We start from the raw sequence: 23,071 nt of genomic DNA, 5'->3' as shown, positions 1-23,071 counted from the left end.
TTGATCTCTTAACTCTTTAAAATGTTTTACTTTATTCCTTTTTATCTAATTAGCGACGGAAAACTCAGAAATCGACCGCTAAATTCGCCGCTAATTAGACTAAAAGGACTACAATGAAACGTTTTGAAGAGTTAAAAGAACAATATGAATATTTTTAAATAAAGGGACCAAATTAAACATTAAAATAAACTTATGAAATTAAAAATGGTATTTTGTCTATTAAGAATGCGGAAGATACAATTAAAATATATTTTGTAATGTACTACTACAAATATTTATATGTTATTTTAAGCATTGCATTATTTATAAATTGATCAATTCATTCAATTTGTAAAATAAAAAGAGAAAAGAATATGGCTAAAAATTTCAAGTTTATTTATGCTATAATTTTATTTCTTTCCTTAGTTCATCTTTCAATGGTGGAGGCTTGTAAATAATTTTATCTTTCTTGAATATTTTTATTTTTTTATAGTTATTACACAATTTTTAGTATTTCACTAATATTTTTTATTCTATTCTTTACAGTTGCACCTATTCCATGTAAAACTACGGAAGATTGTCCTTTTCCTAGATCTGAGAGTATTAGCCGTATTATGTTGACTGGCTTTTATACGTGTATTAATAGATCCTGTATCATGTTTGGCAGCATATAGCAAAGACCAAAGTTGCAAGGGAAATATCAAAGACATATTAATATACTTTATGGTAGAATGTTGCATGAGTGGTCATTTAAGATTTATTCTTAGAACCAATAATTGTATTTTTCATATAATTTTTCGTTTTATAATAATGTATTCCTTCAAATTATGACTTTGTTCTCTAATATTTTAAAAATGAAATAAGAAAAAGGTAGGAAATATTATTATAATTAACTTTTCTTTTCATTTTCCCTTAATTTTGGATGCATATAGTTGCCTCCAAGTTCTCCATATCATTAAAGAATTTGAGATATAATTTGTATATATTTAACATAAATATAAAGTATTGTTATATTGTGAAACTATTACTTAAAACTATTACATTGAAACATCATTTTAATTTATGTTATCTTTACTTTTAGTCTTTTATGAAAATTACTATAATTTTGTATTTATTGAATTAAATTGTGTCATGTATTTTAGACGTTTTGTTTCTGTTACGTGAGAGATGATCTTAATAGTGATGATCCTTGGTGGTTTTGATATTGACAATATTTAATGTGAATTAACTTTGGATGGAGTCTTGAAAGATCACTAATCAAGCAACCTTTGATGATGTAGTCTATAAAATAAGTCATATCTAATATCAACAGATATAAGAAGTTACATAGATGAAATGTTGAATCCTTAGTGAAATATCAAAGAGATCTTGAAGCTTCAAGTTTGTGAAAGAGATGAAGTGTGAAAGTTCTCCTCATTTTGTGTATTAATGATCAGTATATAATAAAAATATAAGAGTATTTCCTTAGATACTAAGCCTCACACACACTAAAACATTTTAGAATCTTCACCACTTTAGAAAATGTTTTACCCAAATAGTTAGTTTGATACTATCTTGAATAGTAAGAGTGTCGTTTACATTAGATAATTGATTAGCATATTAGAGTTAATCCATTATTTCTTTTAAAATGCCTCTTAATTGATTAGTAAGGCTCCAATTAATTGATGATGGAGAATTTGAAAACTTCTTGTATTTAAACTACATAATCGATTATGTAAAATGCATAATCGATTATGACCATTAAAAAGTCCATGGATCATTTTACTATTTTAGCTACATTTCTCCCATAGAAAGGACACTTATCCTCATTTAAAAATACACCAGAATTCATTCTTATTATCATTTAATTATTTTCTCTCTTCTGTCCTTAATATTCTTTCACTGAAATTTGTCTTTTATGCCATGTAAATGAAAAGTACTTTAGAGAAGTGTGTTGTTATACCGATGTTTATGTTGAATTATTTTCTCATTAAGAGTTTTATACTTTTGTTTGATGTATTTGGTTCTTGAGAGTGTCAATATAAAATTTTTGTTTAGTTTTTGAGATTATCCGTAAAAAGTTAAATTTGTTTTGTGAGCTCAACCGTCAAAAGTTCTATTTAATCATTGATCGATCCTTTCCCTGAATTTCCTGGCTTAAACCCTAATTGGAGGACTTGATGTACAAGTACTTGTTGGCACTCTCTGCCTTGAGTTGATTGAAGTATGTGAGATGCTATATATGATGTGATATCTCAGGGGGGTCAAAAATTTGGGTATGACACATGGGTGATGTATTTATATAACGTTTTCTTCAGTTAAAACATATGCAGGACTCTCACACCCTTTCTCCCTCCACAATCATACCTTAAACTCCCTTCATAGATTGATCTATATTTGCGTCATCAGCTATTTCCATATCCTACAAGCCCTCTGAATTCCTTCCTATAACCATCTCCTTGTAGAATCTGATTGGTTCATTCCTAGCCTGATCTTGTACTGCCTATCGCTCATTGTTTCCTTCTTTGATTTTTTTTGTACTCCTTTCTTACAAATCTACCTCACCTACTCTCACCAAAGATTTTTGTGTTCCAATCATCGCAAAAGAAAAATTAAACGCTCCGCTGAGAATAAATGATACAATTCAAATGGTTTTTTTTTTCATACTAGCTTGGTGCAGAGCATCTTCTTGCCTTCTGACTTTGAAGAGCTTTTAGCGTGATACCAATAAGAACTTCAGTGCATCTGCTTCTGAACTCATGTTCTTCTAATGCTTCATAGTCCATGTTCTGATTTTGCTTGACCATCTTCTGATGTCTTGCCAGAGCATGTTCTGATTCAGCCATCCAGAACTTCTTGAGCCATGCTTCTTTGCTCTGAAATGTGCATACTACTTATATATTTCCTGAAATGGGAAATGCAAAGGATTAGAGTACCACATTGTTTTATACAAAATTCATATACATTGTTATCATCAAAACAAGAATATTGATCAAAACAAATCTTGTTCTAACAATCTCCCTCTTTTTGATGACGACAAAAACATATATAATTGATATGAATTTGCAATCAGAATTTCAGATGATAAAAGAAAATTACACAGTTATAGCATAAGCATATAATCAGAGTGTGTGAATATGTCTCCCCCTGAGATTAACAATCTCCCCCTGAAATAAATACTAGAAGAATTATATAAATAAAACACTTCCCTGAGTTTTTTCCATTTCGGTAGAGACGTTCACTTTGCATAGAACTTCAGAACATTCAGAGCTTCTGCTTCTTGCTTCCATAGGACAGCTTCAGAGCTTTGAATTTCTTCTTTGATCATAGCATACTTGATTGTATCAGAACATTCTTGAATGTATCAGACCATCTACTAGCAGAACATTAGTTATGGAAGGAGAGTTACCAATACTTATGGTTCCTGAACCAATGATCTTGCCCTTCTGATCTCCTCCAAACTTGAGTTCGCCAGCACACTTAAGCACCAGGTCTTGGAACATAAAACTTTTTCCCGTCATGTGCCGCGAGCACCCAGAGTCCAGGTACCATGACATCCTTTCCTTTGTCTTCTTTGCAGCCAAGGATATCTGCAACAGGGATAATCTTTTCCTTAGGTACCCACAATTTCTTGGGTCCTTTCTTGTTAGTTCTCCTCAAGTTCTGTTTGAACTTGGGTTTAGCATGATAATTAACAGGAGGAACATTATGATATTCTCTATTCTGAGTTACATGATATTTTCTAGGTTGTGTCACATGCTTCTTAGCGTGCGTAATGTGAAAAATTTTAGCATGTGATGTGACCCTAATATCATGAGAGTGGCCATACTTGAATTGATCATACAAGGGTTTGTATGTGATTTTCATATCATCCACAGATTCAAGTTTGTATGAGGTTTCACCCTCATAGCCTATGCCAACTCTCTTGTTTCTACTAACTGCATTTATCATAGAGGCAAGTTGACTTTGTTAGACGCTAGGCTTAAGGATCTAAAGGGGGGGTGAATATATGCCTCAGAATTTTTTGGACTTCTTTCAAACTTAGGCAAAAGCATTTCTGAATCGACTTGCGTCTATTCCGAACCACTATTGAAAGAATCAGATATGTGATTAAACCACAAAATAGTTAAGGATTATCGATGAAAATACAGCTTAGCAAATCAATTAGTTAAATCAATGTAAATCGTTTAATGACTAGGTTGATTAACTTTGTTTCCAATGACTTAATGAAAGTGAAGCAATATATCAACCACTTGGTGATAATATCCAAATTGATTGTGATTCAATGTGTGGTGACTTGTGATGTTTATGCAGAGTTTTATATCACAAGATTAACACTTGAAACATTGATCAATTTACAATTATATCCAGAACAAGCGAAACGTAAACGGAAATATAAAAGCGATAAGAAAACGATATTTGTTCAGGCAGTTCGTCGATCGTCCTCGCTACGACTACATCTGCCCCCAATTCCAAGCGGGAATTGGGATGTCTTTCATTATGATTAAAGACTGTTTATACAAAGAAGATAACAAAGCGATAAACGATAAACCGAATATGTTGATCCTTTGAATCTTTTTCCCCTTAATCTTGAGCCAGATCAAGGTCTTCCAAGAGCTTCACTTTGATTCCCCTTCTGTAGTGTTTTGAATTGCTTGAACCCTTGTTCTTCAATCTTCACACTCAGGTGAATCTTTGATGAAGCCTCTTGAAAAAAACCCCCAAAATTTACCAATCTTGGAGGACAAAACCCGCAGATTTTATTCACCAAAAACCCCACAAATCTTCACCCACTTGGAATCTTCAATTCCGTTCCATGGACGTTATCGATCTTGATCGCAAACCCTCAATGCAAAAATGATTGTGTGTAGTTGTGTTGGAGTTGAGAAGAAGATCGAAGATGAGAAGCCTTTGTGTCTCTTTCAATTGTTGGTGTTCTTTGCAATAATTGACATGAAGGAATATATAAAGGAGCAGGTTCTGTGTATTAGGGAAACACACAAAATTTGGCAGTTTTTGAGCAGATGGTCGACCTACTTTGTTGGTTAGGTCGACCTAACAGAGGCAAATTTGGCCAAGTTGTAATTGCTTCTAGTTGAGTCGACCTGTTGGTAGCCTAGGTCGACATGAAATCAGTTAAACCACATTCTTGAGACTTGTCTTCAGTTAGGTCGACCTAGGATAGAGGATGAGTCGACCTAACAGAGACATGTTGTTTTTCCTTCACTTTGAGTCGACCTGCTGAAGCGCTGGGTCGACCTAACAGAAGTATGCAGTTTTCGCTTCAGTTTGAGTCGACCTGATTGTGGACTAGGTCAACCTGACAAATGCAAAGATGGCCAAAACTTCATTTTGTTTGAGTCATTCACTTGTGCTCTTGTATTTGGTTGCTTGTGATGTTTGCCATGAATAAAAAACTCAATGGTGAGTGTATGTTTGTTCTTACAAACTCCCCCTATTTGATGATGGCAAGCCTTCGATTGAATGACAAACGCTCCCCCGTACTCACACCTCATATCTTGTACGTGTTAGCTCCCCCGTACTCTCAATTCATCTCCCCCTTTGACAACATCAAAGGATAGAAAGCAGGAAGAGAGAAGCAGAAAGTAACAGAATAATTGTAACAAAACATAATTAAGAGGACATATCATACATAACATAATAGTGCATATCAAATATAATATAGAGAGACATATTATGATATCCAAACATAATAAAGAGTACATATCAAAGCTGAATGTCAAGGAATTAAAGTAGACAACAACAAGAAAGACATAAAAGAGATGAGATGAAATGCAATGCAATGAGATGGGCTAATGATATGCAAGGCTTGATAATGTCTTCCCCGTCTTCCTCGTCCTCTGGAATCCTTGAGGTCGATCCTCTTCAACTTGTTCCAGCAGGTCATGCACGGAAGTGTTAAGGATATTGAAGCGTTGGCTCAGACTGGCATGTCTATTTGCTGCTGTTTCTTCAAGACGATTCTGGCGCTCAATCATATTTGATGCAAAGGTTTCAAAATCACTTTTGTGCTCTTGAACCAAGCGTTGAAGATCTGCATGTTGGAGTCATTGTTCATTGTGATGGTCTTATTGGAGCTGCTGTATATTCTGAATTTGGAGCTGTTGTGCTTCAAAGTTTTGCTGTTGAAGGAGTTGCAGGTTCTCTAGCATAGCAATAATGTTTGATTGGTCCGACTGAGGTGGGGATGTATGTCTCCAAGGGATTTCCTCTTCTTGAGGTGGAACATATTGCCAATTTGGATCCGTATCATGAGAAACATCTTCCATAGTATGATCATCATCATTTGTTATGTCTTGATCATTGCATTCTTCTTCATTACCTGAGAGATGGCCAAATTCCGTAGGATCATCATAGTTGTATATGACCTTTCTGGTTCCCTTCTGAATGAGATAGTAGGTTTTCCTGTCTGGATCCCAGTGGTATCCCATGAGGGTTAAGGTTGTTTGGGAGAAGTCTTGAGACTGTTTCATGTGGATGTAGGGCAATCTATCAAGTTTCATGCCGAAATGGTTCACGATTGTTTGAATGATTGAACCATAACATAGAGTAGTAGTTTTCTGTTGTACCTCATGGAACTTGGCAGCGAGAAAATTTGGCCAGTGTACACGCGTTCTGTTTTGAAGAAGATACATTAACACAATTTCATTTCGTTCAATTCTTGAGTATCCTCCTGCTCATGGTCGAATGACTCTTGAGATGATCCAATTTAGGAACCTAGGATCTCTCTTTAAGTGCCCAACTGTGATTGTTTCATTTGGCCTGTCAATGACGGAAGGGTCTTTGAGAATTGATCTCATGTAGGCCACATGATCATAGTTGGCCGGGATCTCGCCGTCTTCTATACAAAATTCATCTCCCACAAGTGTAAGGCCAAAGATGCTTATCCAAGCCCGTTTGTCAACAACATGTGATTTGGACCCCATCTTAAATCGGAAATTACAACCGTCCCCTTTTCGGAACCCTGCATAGAAAGCCCTAACGGTGTTCACACAGTACGGAGTGTCACATTCCAACAAAGGATGGATATTTTGATGCTTAATCAGATTTACAACATCAGGAATATGCATACGTTTGACAACATGTGGGTTATAGACATATTGCTTGACTATTTTCCTTTTCATTTGCCACTTTTCAAAATTTTCTTTACAATCAGGGTGAACAAGAGCTATAGCACTTATCGGTTGAGAAGATGATTCGGATGCAATTTCCTTCCCTTTTCTTGATTTTGGTGCCATGATTGATGAAGATTTTGTGTGACAAAGAGTAGTTTTTGAGGAGTTTGATGTAGGGGAATTAGGGTTGGCCGTACACAAGGGTTTTAGGATTTAGCAAGAATGAAAAATGAATGCTTAATGATGTGTGGGGATGGGTCGGGTCGACCAACAGACTCAATTTTTGCATTTATGTAGCAGTAGGTCGACCTAAAGTGAGACTGAGTCGGCCTAACAGAAGAGCCATTGAAATTGTTTCAGATTAGGTCGACCTAAAAGAGTTGTAGGTCAATGTAACTGAGCATAATTTTGTTTATTTGAAAAAATCTTATGTTAGGTTGACTCAGAGGTAGAGTAAGTCGACCAATAATGCCTAAAATGTATGAAATGTAATGGTTTCACTTATGTATGTTGGATGCATTCTCATTCTACCTTTTGTATGTCCAAAACGTGATATGTTATGAATAATGATGATCAACATATATATGTAAATGAGATATGGAAAGGCATATATGACGTCACTATAAACATGTTAATTTATAGCATATTATAGTATCAATAAATTTTTTGGAAGTGAACAACAAAAATGTTACCACTTTCTCAACTTGTAGGTATCTAGTCATCATCTCGTAGAATGGAGTATAATCCACTAGTCAATGTGGAATGATGCTTGATTTGATGATGAACTACCTTCATACTAAGAGAAATGTTAGCTTGGGCATAATCAATATATTTAAAGTAAACGAATAAAGTTAAGTGAACAAATGTATTTAGCTCAAATTAGAGATATCTAGTATCCCTAATTCTCTGCGAATGTTGAAGAATTGCTCAGTTGCAAGAGGTTTGGTGAAGAGATCAGCTAGTTGCTTCTTGCTTTCTATGTGTTTAAAGATAACTTCTCTTTTTTCGACATGATCTCTTAGGAAGTGATGCCTTATTCGATATGCTTGGTTCGTGAGTGTAGAACTGGATTCTTGCTTAAGTTTATAGCGCTAGTGTTGTCACACATGATAGGTATGCGATCAAGCTTAATACCAAAGTCAATGAGTTGTTGCTTGAGCCATAATATTTGAGCACAGCAGCTTCCGGCAGCTACGTATTCTGCCTCTGTTGTAGATAGTGCAACTGATACTTGTTTCTTGCTATGCCAACTTATCAATGAGTTTGAGAATAGATGACATGTCCCACTGGTACACTTTCTATCAGATTTACATCCAGCAAAGTCGGAGTCGGAGAATCCCACCAAGTAGCATTCATTACCCTTAGGATACCATAAACCGTATGTAGTGGTTCCACGGAGATATCGTAGAATTCTTTTTACGGCTTTTAAGTGTGATTCCGTTGGACAAGATTGATAACTTGCACAAATGCATACACTAAACATGATGTCCGGTCTTGAAGCTGTAAGATACAATAGTGAACCTATCATGCCTCGGTACAATTTCACATCAACTTCTTTACCTTTTTCATCCTTGTCTAGGTTGCTATTTGTTGCCATAGGTGTGTCAATTTCCTTTGACTCACTCATTCCAAAACTCTTAAGCAATTCTGTGCAATACTTTGTTTGGCTTACGAAAGTTCCATGACTAAGTTGCTTGATTTGTAGACCAAGAAAGTAGTTCAACTCTCCCATGAGACTCATCTCAAATTCACTCTGCACAAGCTTAGAAAATTCTTTAACAAGTTTTGCATTAGTTGACCCAAATATTATATCATCTACATAGACTAGAACCAAAAGTATATCTCTATCTTTTCTTTTAATGAAGATGGTGGTGTCAACTTTACCCATAAGGTATCCTTAACTAAGTAGAAATTTGCTTAAACGTTCATACCAAGCCATAGGGGCTTGTTTGAGACCGTATAAAGCACGTTTCAACTTATAAACATGAGTTGGATACATGTAATTCTCAAAACCGGGTGGCTGAGCGACGTAGACCTCTTCATTAATATAGCCATTTAGAAAGGCACTTTTAACATCTGTTTGAAATAGTTTAAAGTCTTTTGAACAAGCATAAGAAAGTAAGAGACGAATAGCTTCGAGACGTGCTATGGGAGCGTATGTCTCTTCATAATCAATACCTTCCTCTTGATTGTAACCTCGAGCAACTAATCTAGCTTTGTTTCTAGTAATAACTCTGTTTTCATCAAGTTTGTTACGAAAAACCCATCTAGTACCGATTACTTGATGATCTCCCGGATGAGGGACAAGATCCCAAACATCATTCCGTTTAAATTGGTTTAATTCCTCTTGCATGGCCATTAGCCAATGCTCATCAAGTAATGCGTCTTTTGCGTTTTTCGGCTCAACTTGTGAAACAAAAGCAAAATGATGACAAAAGTTACTTATCTTGGAGGGTGTTGTAACGCCCTTTGAAATGTCCCCTATTATGTTGTCAATTGGATGATCTTTTATGTTTGTCCAGGCCTTAGGATGTTCTTCATTGTTTGAGATGCTTTCTTTTTCAACATTATTATGAGACTCGTCTTTCTCTTTCTCAACATCTTCCTTCATAACACTTTCACTTTCGTCTTCCTTATCTTTGACGATGTCTTCAGTAGATGGGCCTGCACTATGAAAAGATATACCTTTCTCGACATATTTTGCATAAGATTCATCAAAGGACACATGAAATGACTCTTCAACTATAAGTAACCTTTTGTTGTAAATCCTATATGCTTTACTAGATTGAGAGTAACCAAGAAATATGCCTTCGTCAGCTTTAGTATCGAATTTCCCAAGGTTATCCTTACCGTTATTTAACACAAAACATTTGCAACCGAATACGTGGAGATGTGACACATTTGGTTTTCTACCCTTTAATAGTTCATATGGTGTTTTGTTTAGTATAGGACGTATTAGTATCCTATTCAAAACATAACATGCAGTGCTAACAGCATCACCCCAGAAATATTTAGGTAGACTACCCTCATTAAGCATTGTTCTTGCCAACTCCTTTAGAACACGATTTTTACGTTCAACTACTCCGTTTTGTTGTGGTGTTCTAGGAGCTAAAAAGTTATGTTCAATTCCATGTTTATCACAGTATTTTTCAAAAAGATAGTTTTCAAATTCTCCACCGTGATCACTACGTATTGCAACTATTTTAGTGTTCATCTTGTTTTGACACAACCTTGCAAATTGAGTAATGGCTGGAAAAGTTTGATCCTTACTAGGTAGGAAGATTGTCCAACAAAATCTAGAGTAATCATCAACAATGACCAAACCATAGATGTTGCCACCTAAGCTTTTGGTCCTTGAAGGGCCAAAGAGATCCATGTGAAGGAGTTCAAGAGTGCATGATGTTGAGACCACATTTTTTGATTTAAAAGAGGTTTTTGTTTGCTTCCCCTTTTGACATGCATCACATAGATGATCCTTTGAAAACCTTATTTTTTGGTAAAGCGATTACTAAGTCTTTTGTGACAACCTTATTAAGTAAGTCAAAGTTTATGTGGGCAAGACGTCTATGCCAAAGCCATGAGTCTTCGCCTAGAGCGATGAGACACTTGGCACTTGAATTGGATACTTCGTCCAAATTTAACATATAGATGTTGTTTACTCTTATGCCATTAAACATAATGTCTCTTTTCTTTGTATGTTCAATTGTGCAACCAGAATTTGTAAAAGTTACTTTGAAGTCTTTGTCGCACAATTGACTAATACTTAAGAGATTATGTTTAAGTCCTTCTACTAGTAGTACATCAGTTATAGTTGTGGTAGAAGGGTTAACTACACTTCCTTTACCAAGTATAGCTCCCCGATTGTTGTCTCCATATGTGACATACCCCTTTTCTTCGCGTGAAACTCCACAAAAAGCGATATGTCACCCGTCATGTGTCTTGAACATCCGCTATCAAGGAACCACAACCTTTCGGCAATGTCAAGACACTTTTCCTGCAAAATTAATTTAAAATGGGAGGTCCCCAATTTTCATTGGGTCCTTGATAGTGAGTACATAAATTGTTGCACTTCGGCAACAATTGAAATACTCCTTTAGGAACTAAAATCCTCCTAAATTTGCATTTTTCAATGGTATGACCCTTTTTGCAACAATAGTGACAGGTAATATGATGAGAATATGCTGTTTTGCTAGTTGATACTTTTGGTACAAAAGTCTATTTACTATATAAAGGAGTATACGATCTTTTGAACTTATTTGGATCAACCGCAAAAGTCACTTTTGGTTGTAGAGCCTTATCTAATTTGGCCTTTAGATCTCTTACTTCTTTTTGCCAAATATGACATGTCTCACAACCAAACCATGATGTAGGATCTATTTCAACTTTATCATTTCAAATATCTAGCATATATTGTTTTAAAGCTTCCATGTTCTTTTCGGTTTTCTCAACTTTTGATTCAAGATATGAAAATATTTTCTTGTTTGAGGCCAAAAGTTTGAAAGCTTCAATTGCATCTCTATGTAAATCTTCAAAAGCAAGTTTTAATTGAGAATGAGATACTTTATCTACAAGTTCGGGTTTGAGGTGACTTACACGTTTCTTTTTCTTGTGTTGATGAGCCATAAGACATAAGTTTGCAGATTCTTCTTCATCGCTTGATGAGCCTTCACTAGATGAATCACTTTCCCATGCTATGTAGGCTCTTCTAGACTTGTTGTGACTTTTGCTTTGATTATTATCTTTCTCCTTCTTAAGGTATGGACAATCCAGTTTGTAATGACCAATTTTGCCACAATTGAAACAAGGACCTTTGATTTTTCCTTTGTTATTCTCATCTTGTTTGTACTTATTTGATTGCTTTCTATAGTTGATCAAACCTTTGTCAGAATGTTTTGCTCCATTTTTCTTTAGGTATTTGTTGTATCTTCGCACAAATAGTCCCATTTCCTCGTCAACGGAGTCTTCATCATCACTCGTATCACTATCCTCTTGCTCTTGCTTTGCGGTCTTGGAACTTCAAGCCTTTAGTGTAACACCCCAAATTCTACCCGAAATTATAATGCGGAAAATATCAGTGTATTTAAAAATTTCAAACAACACATTTGAGTATTACATATCGGCTTAAAACTTCAACTTGTCTTTCATTCACAATGATACATAGCATTCGAATTAACAGTCAACTATCAGCTTTATTCAACTAAAATAACTTGGAAGTATAAAAAGTACTTCAAAGTATTCAACTTTGATTCAACGATTATAATGACAACAACTAAATAATAACCACATAGAAACGACAATATGAATATCCCCCCGAGTGCTACGTATCAGAGCGACACACCAACATGACTCAATGAAGCGACAAACTCCCACAACTATACTTGAGTACCTGCCCATTTCCCATGGTAGGGGAAATATCAGCAGAAAGGGTGAGATATGAAACTATATAAATAGGATCATGATAAATCATATATTAGGTAAAGAATATAAATGAATCACCGCCTCACACAACATCAACATAAATAACACAAATAACATCATCAATGAATAGTCATAATATCAACATATAAACATATTCAACCAGTCATCATATAGGCATCTTTAGACAACTCAACATATAAGCATCTTCAATAAGTCAACATATAATCATAAATATCATCATATAAGCATCTTCGACAAGTCAACATATAAGTATCTTCAACAAACCAACATTTAAGCGTCATTATCAATATATACATTTTCAACAAGTCAACGTATAAGCATCTATATCGTCATATAAGCATCTTCACAAATCAACATATAAGCATCAATATCATCATATAAGTCATACATGTATTCGCAGACATCGCATCATAAATGTCACAAGTCAAATCACTAAACATCGCAACATATACATCACAAAAGACATCATGAGACACGATTCGTGCATATGCATGTGGTACCAATCGGAGCTTCAGCCCCCGTCACCAATTGCCCAATTCAGAGGCACAAGGCATAAGCCTTCGTCACTAGTTTGCCAATCCAGGCCGTCACAGAGTATGCATATGAAATGTGACTCGACAAACAAGACAATACATCATACTCATCACAATCACATATCGTCACAAGGCATAAGCCTATATCACAATCAATTACCATCTATACGAGATAATTCACGTCACCATAATATTTCATCTTCACTTAGTCAAAAAATCATCATAACAATTATATACAACATCACGTTACAAATCATCACAAAACATCATCATGTTTCGACACATCATCGCAATTATACAACTTCACATATAAACAAGTCATTACATATATATCCTCATGCTTCGGCATATCACAACAAACATACAACTTCGTGTATTAACAAAATTGTCACAAATATACAATCCGTATATCATCAAGATTATTACAATTATTATCACGTTTCGGCACATCGGCACAATTACTCAATTTTACATATTAACAAAGTCATCCAAATCAAAACCATAATTTTCGATCAATTCGTAAGATAATCTCAACATGTTAATTTATCAAGTAAACAAAATCCACTTCCAATTATCAACTAATTCAATTAGACATAATATTATTTCTTAGGACAACATCATTGACATAGCAATATATTATTCTCAACATAAATATTCAACCAAATCACATTTACGGTCAAATTCTCAAGATACCGTAATTTACCAATACACCGAATAATTTATCCAATTCTAATTATTTTCCAATTAAATAGACTTATTGAAATTAATTCTACTATTAATTATCATCAACAATTATATTAACTAATTATTATTTCTACTAATTGATAATTGTTTCTAAATGCCAATATATTTACTGCTACAGTGGAACAGAGAAGTATTATGCTACTACTACATGTATCATGTCACTTTTGTTGTTTTAAGTTCCAAAACATTAATATCTTTATTAATTTTTAATTAAATAGAGATATAAGTCATGATTAATTACATTGTAATATATTGAATTTAGAAACTAAGGGCTATGGCTATTATCACCAATAGATATGTTGAAACACTACCACCTGATACTATAGCAATACGGTACCATAACAAGCATAAACGAAACAGTTGCGGCACATGGAAATGGTATAAGGATAGTATAACATGTCATGAAAACCACATGATGAATATTAATTAAAAATGGGCGCATAGTGATGTCCAGGAAAATGCATAACATTCATAAGAAGTCTCAATTTCAACAGTGGCAGAGAAACTAAAATTTACAAAACACAATGAATAATTTATATCCTAAACCCCACATAAAATCCATCATACTCCCATTTAGGTAGTAAGAATCCCCCTTACCTTGGATTGAGTGCAGCTTTAAGAAGATTCAATGGAAAAATTGAAGGAAATTGGCACTTTAGAGCAACACTTTAGGTCTCTGTTTCTCCCCTTCACAAACCCTACTTTTCTCCCCTCTTTTCCTTCTTTTATTTTTCACGGTTTCCACTATTTCCAATGTGCTTCTATTTTCCACAATGACAAAGTGATACTACTACTTTGTTACCACTTCCTAATGGGCCTAATAAAATATACCCCTTAATACTTAGAGATGTCATTATTTAAGCCCAATATATATTTTTACACTTAATATAAAAATAACACTTCCACTTAAATTCCATTAAAATAAAATTCGATTATTTTAATATACCGACTTATTACTCAATGCCTCATATTTCTGGTCTAATCTTAATTACTCGGAAAATTCCCAAAAAGCTAAACATTAACTCATTAATATTTTTAATACTAAAAATATTAAAATCTTCGATTAAATGTCGATCCGCTATCCCGAACTAACACCGACTAAATCGCCCCAAAACGCGAAAATTTCAGTAAACATCGCAAATGTCTAAATTAAGCCAATAATTATTTTTCCGGCCGTTACATTTAGAGCAATTGACTTCTTCTCTACCTCTTTCTCCATGTTCTTATCTTTGTCCTTTTCTCATGCATGTCAAGGCATTTAAGGTGTTGCTCATGTTCTTCAAGTTTACCAAAGAGAGTGGTGATGTCTAAGGTAATTAGATCATTTGCTTCCTTTATGGCTGTGGTCTTGGGTTGCCATTCCCTGTTTAAACATCTTAAAATTTTCACTACTAGAAATTTGGCCTACGGCCACGCTAAAATTGTCCACAGCTCAGAAACTGTGGCCACATATATGATTTGGCCATGGTTATCAAAGCGTAGACGTATGTTATAGAATATTGAATCCGGAGTGTAAAACTGTGGCCTTTACTTCAATTTCCACGGTTATAGAACTGCGAATATTTTAAGGCGCAAAAAAAAACCGCGGCCTTATAATTTTGACTAAAAATTATGGACCAAGTTCAAAAATTTAGTGCCCGCCATGTTTTCCCTCTTATCTTTTCGTTTCCCTCTTTCTCTTTCTCTTGTTTTATATTTTATTTTTTGTTAGATTAAAAAGAAAAAAAAAACTAAAACAAATAAACATAAAAGGGGATTAGGGTTAAGTCACCTTTGGATTCTTCTCTTCTCCCTCTCACGATCTCACTCTCTAACATTAGTGCCTCACTCTCTCAACTCTCATCTCACCTCTCGATCGATATCTCTCTCGGCTCTCATGGTCTCTCTGCTACCGATTCTTCACTCCCTTTGCTATCACCGATCCAATTCTCTCTATCATCATCGTTTTGTTTCGAATTCAGTAACAAGAAACATACAAACCTTGAATGTTACCCTTTATCCCAAACAAACCCTAAGCCCCAATTCGTTATTATTTTTCGGTGATTTCAAGAGTATATTTACAAGTGAATCAAAGCAATTGCAAGGAAAATAGCAACGGGAATGAAAAGCGGGACCTACAGATGATCTTCTTCAGGTAAGCTTTCTCACTATGCTTGACTTGGATATTTCAAGAGTATATTTGAGTGTAGTGAAGGTTTCTGTTCGTTTCAGCCCCTCTGCTTCAAGCTTCAGTGAAACATTTGAAGTGGATTGGGGTTTCTAATGAGGACTGAGTTTATGAGGGATTGGGAGATTCTGCAGATTTTTCAGATTTAGTCAATGAACGCTATATTTGGAGGGTGGTTTTATGGGTAGTTTGGCAGCAATTTTGGTATAGATTCCTCCCTCCTCCTGCTTGTTGGTGCTTCTGTTTTTTTTATAGGGGGATTGGAATGGTAGAATACAAAATTCAGGTATAAAATTTCTCTCTTTTTTTCTAGATTTCGCCACTCATTTTTTGCAATTCCATTTTTAGGTTTCCCCGATTGATTAATATCGAAAAAGAAATTTCCCCCCTTTTTGTTGTTGTTGATTGTTTCGTGATTGACTATGATTTCATACATCTGGTATAGTTGCACTTTATGTTAAGAAGCTTAAAGATGTAGGTATTTGTACTGTTGAATCTGTTGCTTATACTCCCAGGAAGGATCTTTTGCAAATCAAAGGTATCAGTGAAGCCAAGGTTGACAAGATCATTGAAGCAGGTAATCATTCATTCACTTTCACCTTTGTTTTAGGGTTTGTTTGGATGAGTTTACCTTCAGTGTGAGATTCTCTATGATAGCTTATTTAAACAACTTATTTCGTGTCCATAAGTTGTTTTCAGCTTATTTTCAAAAGCTCTTCAAGATAGCTTATGAAAAACATCTTAGAGCTTATATGAACATAATTTGACTTTATTGAGTTTGTGGTGTTTTTTCCGTTTAGTTTATTGACAGCTTCTAAGCTAGTGCCTATGGGTTTTACTACTGCTAGTGAGCTCCATGCCCAGCGAGAATCGATTATTCAGATAACCACTGGGTCAAGAGAGCTTGACAAGATATTAGAAGGTTAGAGTCTGAATTGTAAATGCTTCTTTTATGTGTGAATTTCCAGCATCGTATCAATGCTTTTGCTGCTGAGTGTCAATAATTATATATGTTGGTGGTCCTTCAATCAGGTGAAATTGAGGCGAGTTCTATCACCTCATTTGACCTTGTTATTCTTTAAACGGATTTGTTGTTTTTTGCTTCGTGATTGATTTATGTTTTTTTATTTTTCATTTTGTTGTTGTAGCATTGGTACAAGGATGAGAAGTGGAGCACCAGGGAGAAGGATAAAGACAGATTCTTTCTTTTGATTTGGTCAACAAGGTCAGTGGTGAGGGAAAAATAGGACAAGTATATGCTTATCAAAACTAGTACTGCCAAAAAACTATGTCTTCATATTAAACACACTAAAGATAACAACAGTAAACCTAATCACATTCTGTAGAAGATGTTAAGCAAATACTTACTGAGATTTAATTTGCAATACTATTTCACGTGTTCATAATTTGATATACATGCTAACAAAACAATCTATGATGTTAAGGTTCTCAATCCTTCAATGCATTTGATTATTTAGTTGAACATTTATTTTCCAGCACTTATGGTTTCCAGTGCTCAGGAAGGTAAATATGCAATTCTTGTAGGCTCCTTGTATTTAATTACATACAAAGATAGAAATTCTGATGGTGAATGATTGCTCCTTGTAGGCTGGGAATCGATGAAGAGCTCGTGGCTTTTCTTGGGAAATGATGTTGTACTATATTTGGAGTATTAAAGTATTAACCCTCACACTATATATCTAACTCTTTTATATTTGGTGAATAAAAGTGTGTAGTTTATTTTGTAATTTGTTCATAAATTATTTGTTTTTAAATATTTTTCAGCTGCTAAATATTTATAGTATTTGAATTTACTATTCTTCTTTTCAGGATGAATCTGTTTTATTTGGTTCTCAAGGAAAGAAGAGAAGCACCTTAAACTTTGATGTATGTGTAAGGCAATGCATGCAGATTTTTTACATCTTTGTATGCATAGATGTAAAACACTCTATTTCACAAGGTTCTTACATGGTTATTATTTGCTAGTATGCATAGAGATTCTTACATCTTTGTGATGTATATGTAAGACAATGCATGCAGATTTTTTAACACTTGTCAACTGTATTTTGAATAATGTAACCACATATTTATTTATATATACATAAATATGGCGTAGTTGTTATTTTATTTTATTATTTACATGCCGGAATATACAGGGATCCTATCCTATGTATGTTCTATTGACATACAAGTGTTCCTAGTTGTAGAAGATCTATTCAAGAATGGATGCTGAAGACAATGGAGCAATTCACTGATGTTTATTGGATCAAATTTTGTCTTTTCAGCAATGCCAGGTTTTCCTCTTTGTTAGATAAAGTAGTTCTATTATGAGTTTGAGTCTAGGATTTGATGTAGGGAGTATATGCCATTTTTTATTTACTATGTGGGGGGGAACTGGTTATATTGGTAGGAGAATAGTAAAAGCAAGTTTAGAACAAGGTCATGAAACATTTTATTATAGTTTATGATTAGACTTTTTTGAAATTTTTTTTGTACAAATTTGGAAGTCCATTTAGTACTATGTTTAGATAAATTATAGAAGTAATTGACCGATAAAATTTAATATAAAAACACATTTAAACTCAAAAAATATTAATTCTAATTAAATCTGAAAAGCATAGTACAATCAAACCTACACAGATAATTCTAATTAAACCCTCTAGAACCTTGCTCTTTCCCATTATTGTCATTTCTCTCTTGTAGCTTTAGGTCTTCTGCGTGGATTTGTGTGGTGCATCATTCGTTTTGAAATTGTACTTGGCTCACTGAAGCATGAATTTTAGCTGCTCTTGTTACTTTTGTACTGAGTATATTATGCAATTGTTTGGATTGGATAGATTATGTAACGATTTCCTTGTGATTGCAGGTTATAAACCCTCTTTGGCCATGAAGAGATCTTTGAAAAGAATCAATTTAGGGAAGGTTGTACCCACTGGCTGTTTGAGACTGAACCGCAACTATATACTATACCTTTGAACTCACTAGTCTGTTAGAACAAGATTTGTTCTTATCAATTATCTTAGTTTTGATGATAACAATAATATGAATTTTGCTTAAGATAATATGGTACTCTAATCCAATGCAATTTCCCTTTCAGGAAATATATATAAAGAGTACGCATAATTCAGCGCTCAGAAGTTGTGTCTCAAATGGTTCAGCATGCAACATCAGAACATGGTCTGGCAAGACATCAGAAGATGGTCGAAGCAGAATCAGAACATGGGTCTATGGAAGCATCAGAAGAACATGAGATCAGAAGCACTGAAGATCAGAAGATGGTATCACGCAACAGAAGCACTTCAAGATCAGAAGATCAGAAGATGCTATGCACCAAGCTGTTTTGACTCTGATGATATTCAAACGTCGTATTCACAAACATCAGATCAGAAGGAAGTACACGTGGCAGACTACGCTGACTGACAAAAGGAACGTTAAAGCTACTAAAGGCAACGTCAGTAGACACAGCGTGAACAAGGCTCGAGGTAGTTGACAAAAGCGTATAACATTAAATGCGATGCTGTACGGAACACGCAAAGCATTAAATGCATTCAACGGTCATCTTCTCAACGCCTATAAATATGAAGTTCTGATGAGAAGCAAGGTTAACGATTCTGCACCAAAACAACTAATATCAAACTTGCTGAAACGCTGTTCAAATCTAAACTCAGAATCTTCATCTTCATCAAAGCTCACTACATTGCTGTTGTAATATTTTAGTGAGATTAAGCTTAAACGTTAAGAGAAATATCACAGTTGTGATTATCGCTTTTAAGAAGCATTTGTAAACTCTTAGAATTGATTACATTAAGTTGTAAGGAACTAGAGTGATCGTGTGATCAGTATACTCTAGGAAGTCTTAGCAGTTGGCTGAGCAGTTTGTAACTAGAGTGATCAGGTTGATCAGTAGACTCTAGAAAAGTCTTAGAAGTTGTCTAAGCAGTTGTTCCTGGAGTGATCAAGTTGTGATCAGAATACTCTAGAAGACTTAGTCGTGGACTAAGTGGAAAACCATTGTAATCCGTGCGATTAGTGGATTAAATCCTCAGGTTGAGGTAAATCATCTCTGCGGGGGTGGACTGGAGTAGCTTCGTTAACAGCGAACCAGGATAAAAATAATTGTGCAATTTATTTTTATCGTCCAAGATTTAAAGTCACACTTATTCAATCCCCCCCCTTTCTAAGTGTTTTTCTATCCTTCAATTGGTATCAGAGCGCCGGTTCTAAGGTGCAAGCACTTAACCGTGTTTAGAAAAGATTCAGGAAGAGAAAAACGCTTCAGTAAAAGATGGTTGATGAAAGTGAAAAGTCTACACCTACACCTGCATCTACATCTGGCTCTGCTGAGCAATACAACGGTAACAATGGTTATACTAGACCGCCGGTATTTGATGGTGAAAACTTTGAATACTGGAAAGATAAACTGGAAAGTTACTTTCTGGGTCTAGATGGTGATCTATGGGATCTTCTGATGGATGGTTACAAACATCCAGTAAATGCCAGTGGCGTAAAGCTGTCAAGGCAAGAAATGAATGATGATCAGAAGAAGCTTTTCAGGAATCATCATAAATGTAGAACTGTTTTGCTGAATGCTATCTCTCATGCTGAGTATGAGAAGATATCTAACAGGGAAACGGCCTATGACATATATGAGTCCTTGAAAATGACTCATGAAGGAAATGCTCAAGTCAAGGAAACTAAAGCTCTAGCTTTAATCCAGAAGTATGAAGCCTTCAAGATGGAGGATGATGAAGACATTGAAAAGATGTTTTCGAGATTTCAAACTCTGACTGCTGGATTGAGAGTTCTTGACAAAGGATACACCAAGGCTGATCATGTAAAGAAGATCATCAGAAGCTTACCCAGAAGATGGGGTCCTATGGTGACTGCATTCAAGATTGCAAAGAATCTGAATGAAGTTTCTCTGGAAGAGCTTATCAGCGCCTTGAGAAGTCATGAAATAGAGCTGGACGCAAATGAGCCTCAAAAGAAAGGTAAGTCTATTGCATTAAAATCAAATATCAAGAAATGCACTAACGCTTTTCAGGCTAGAGAAGAAGATCCTGAAGAATCAGAATCTGAAGAAGAAGATGAACTGTCCATGATTTCCAGAAGGCTAAATCAACTCTGGAAGACCAAGCAAAGGAAGTTCAGAGGCTTCAGAAGTTCAAGGAAATTTGAACGTGGAGAATCTTCTGATGAAAGAAGATTTGACAAGAAGAAGGTCATGTGCTATGAATGCAATGAGCCTGGACACTACAAGAATGAATGTCCAAATCTTCAGAAGGAAAGTCCCAAGAAAAAGTTTCATAAGAAGAAAGGTCTTATGGCAACCTGGGATGAGTCAGAAGATGATTCAGAAGATGAGCAGGCCAACTGTGCGCTGATGGCGACAGAAGATGACGAATCAGAATCTACATCAGAATCAGATTCTAAAGAGGTATTTTCTGAACTTACTAGAGATGAGTTAGTTTCCGGTCTAACTGAACTTCTAGAACTCAAGTCTCAGATTAGTCTCAAATACAAGAAGCTGAAAAAGCTATTTGAATTTGAAACAAAGAAGCTTGAGTTGGAAAATTCTGAATTAAAAGAAAAACTTTTAAAATTATCCAATAATGTTGGATCTCCTTCTGATTCAGAAAAATCCACTCCTAGTCTAAACCATATTCTGAAAGAATATGATTTAAGTTTCAGGAAGTTCTTATCTAGAAGTATTGGCAGAAGTCAGCTAGCTTCTATGATATATGCTGTGTCTGGAAACAAAAGAGTCGGCATTGGTTTTGAGGGTGAAACCCCATACAAACTTGAACCTGTTGATGAAATGAAACTCACATACAAGCCATTGTATGATCAGTTCAAGTATGGCCACTCTCATGATATTAGGCACACTTCACATGCACAAAGTTTTCACATAACACACACCAAGAAGCATGTGACACAACCTAGGAAATATCATGAAACTCATATTAAAAATTATCATGCTGTTCCTCCTATTGCTTATAATGTCAAACCCAAGTTCAATCAGAACTTGAGAAAATCTAACAAGAAAGGACCCAAGAAAATGTGGGTACCTAAGGATAAGATTATTCCTATTGCAGATATCCTTGGCTGCAAGAAGGACAAAGCACAACATGTCATGGTACCTGGACTCTGGATGCTCACGACACATGACAGGAAGAAGGTCTATGTTCCAAGACCTGGTGCTTAAGTCTGGAGGAGAAGTCAAGTTTGGAGGAGATCAGAAGGGCAAGATAATTGGCTCTGGAACTATAAAGTCTGGTAACTCTCCTTCCATTTCTAATGTACTTCTTGTAGAAGGATTAACTCATAACCTCTTATCTATCAGTCAATTAAGTGACAATGGTTATGATATAATCTTCAATCAAAAGTCTTGCAAGGCTGTAAATCAGAAGGATGGCTCAATCCTATTTACAGGCAAGAGGAAGAACAACATTTATAAGACAGATCTGCAAGATCTTATGAGTCAGAAGGTGACTTGTCTTATGTCTGTTTCTGAAGAGCAGTGGGTCTGGCACAGGAGATTAGGTCATGCTAGTTTGAGAAAGATCTCTCAGATTAACAAACTGAATCTTGTCAGAGGACTCCCTAATCTGAAATTCAAATCAGATGCTCTTTGTGAAGCATGTCAGAAGGGCAAGTTCTCCAAACCTGCATTCAAGTCTAAGAATGTTGTTTCTACCTCAAGGCCATTAGAACTCTTGCACATTGATCTGTTTGGACCAGTCAAAACAGCATCTGTCAGAGGAAAGAAATATGGATTAGTCATCGTAGATGATTATAGTCGCTGGACGTGGGTAAAATTCTTGAAACACAAGGATGAGACTCATTCAGTGTTCTTTGATTTCTGCATTCAGATTCAATCTGAAAAAGAGTGTAAAATCATAAAGGTCAGAAGTGATCATGGTGGTGAATTTGAGAACAGATCCTTTGAAGAGTTCTTCAAAGAAAATGGTATTGCCCATGATTTCTCTTGTCCTAGAACTCCACAGCAAAATGGGGTTGTAGAACGAAAGAATAGGACTCTGCAAGAAATGGCCAGAACCATGATCAATGAAACCAATATGGCTAAGCATTTC

The 23,071-nt window shown here is 35.3% G+C and overlaps 2 long non-coding RNA genes across 5 annotated transcripts; both read left to right on the top strand.

Moving 5' to 3' along the window:
* The first annotated feature begins 221 nt into the window (after positions 1 to 221).
* On the top strand, positions 222 to 804 carry LOC131657276 (uncharacterized). Its single transcript, XR_009300587.1, has 2 exons — positions 222 to 429; positions 526 to 804. It is a non-coding gene; the product is annotated as an uncharacterized LOC131657276 (long non-coding RNA).
* A 14,763-nt stretch (positions 805 to 15,567) lies between these two features.
* LOC131657275 (uncharacterized) lies at positions 15,568 to 18,964 on the top strand. 4 transcript variants are annotated; one of them, XR_009300585.1, is made up of 9 exons: positions 15,568 to 15,944; positions 16,022 to 16,263; positions 16,493 to 16,554; positions 16,778 to 16,899; positions 17,126 to 17,202; positions 17,586 to 17,654; positions 17,808 to 17,864; positions 18,134 to 18,271; positions 18,844 to 18,964. It is a non-coding gene; the product is annotated as an uncharacterized LOC131657275 (long non-coding RNA). The 4 variants fall into 4 exon arrangements; XR_009300586.1 differs by having other exon boundaries at positions 16,022 to 16,554; positions 18,185 to 18,271; XR_009300584.1 differs by having other exon boundaries at positions 16,022 to 16,554; positions 18,179 to 18,271.
* Positions 18,965 to 23,071: the final 4,107 nt, after the last annotated feature.

The sequence above is a fragment of the Vicia villosa genome, linkage group LG3 (genome assembly GCF_029867415.1).
Source record: "Vicia villosa cultivar HV-30 ecotype Madison, WI linkage group LG3, Vvil1.0, whole genome shotgun sequence".
Lineage (NCBI taxonomy): Eukaryota > Viridiplantae > Streptophyta > Magnoliopsida > Fabales > Fabaceae > Vicia > Vicia villosa.
The sequence above is the reverse complement of the archived record's forward strand: the minus strand, read 5'-3'. Positions and strand labels throughout refer to the sequence as shown.